This window comes from Triticum dicoccoides, chromosome 3B, assembly GCF_002162155.2.
Source record: "Triticum dicoccoides isolate Atlit2015 ecotype Zavitan chromosome 3B, WEW_v2.0, whole genome shotgun sequence".
Lineage (NCBI taxonomy): Eukaryota > Viridiplantae > Streptophyta > Magnoliopsida > Poales > Poaceae > Triticum > Triticum dicoccoides.
Window position 1 is genome coordinate 137,627,671 of NC_041385.1, and position 1,186 is coordinate 137,628,856.

Sequence of the window (1,186 nt, forward strand, 5' to 3'; positions counted from 1 at the left end):
GAGAGAGAGAGAGAGAGAGAGAGAGAGAGAGAGAGAGAGAGAGAGAGAGAGAGAGATTGTGAAACTGTTGAACTCCTTGCTGCTTATCTCTTAAAATTGTTTTTTATTTTACGTGACAACCATTTTTTTGTAAGTTAGTTAATTGAGAAATGGATACTTGAAGCTTTTGCTTGCACACCATCTTATTAGTTTATCTTGTTTTAGGTTAAAGGAGAAAAGTCAACCTAAACTTCCATGTGTTTGGTACTCATTGCGGTGCTATTTTCCAGACAATAATCATCCAGTGCAGCGTACCAATCGGTGATCCTAATAGTGCACATAAGGAGAGATTTACATTGAATCTTGGATCGAGGTAATACCCTACTTCCTGCTTGTCCGGATTGATTTCCCTAGACTCATATGAGAACTATGGTTTATGTGTACATGGGGGTTTGGTCGCTAGATCATAATTGGTGTATGAAGCTGAGATGATTCTGAAGCTATTCGAGGGAGGGGTGTGGTGGTGGGTATCTTCCACACCTAATGTACCTACCCATGGCTACTGTTGCATGAGTCCCGACTTGGTTGATATGCATAATACAGTAGACCTACTGTGGATGGAAAGTAGAGTCATTGTATTGTACATCATGGTGGTGATCCGCCCTCTAACATCTGAGGACTTTGAGGAGCAGGCCTTGGACACCCTGTGGTTGTTGGGCTTCTTCCATCCTCCATGTCTATAGGCAGTGGAGCATGGCATCATGACTCATCTATTATATATAAGATGTACTTAGTGGGCTAACAAGAATAAAGTGAATTATGATAGAAATTTCCACAAAAGTTAGAAACATCTAACCTTTAATTGAGTTTATCATAAAACTACAACCGTTAGATCATAATATAATTATAGAAAATTACCCACCAATACCATCATCAATGAGGCAACTCCTATACGCTAAACTAATTTGCTTGTTCGTTCAATCTCACAAAAAAGTCACCCATATGTTCTCTCTCGTCCACATCTAGCAATGCCCATAAGCCAATCCCCAAAGCAAAGCCGATCAGCCGTGGCCCTGCGGTGTATTCTTTTCCCAATAGGCATCCACCCCAATCACAACCAATATATCTCAATCACCGCCTTTACCACTCATATTAAAGCAGCTCACAACCCGACAGTACAAAGCTAATGAAAATCTACAATTTTCTA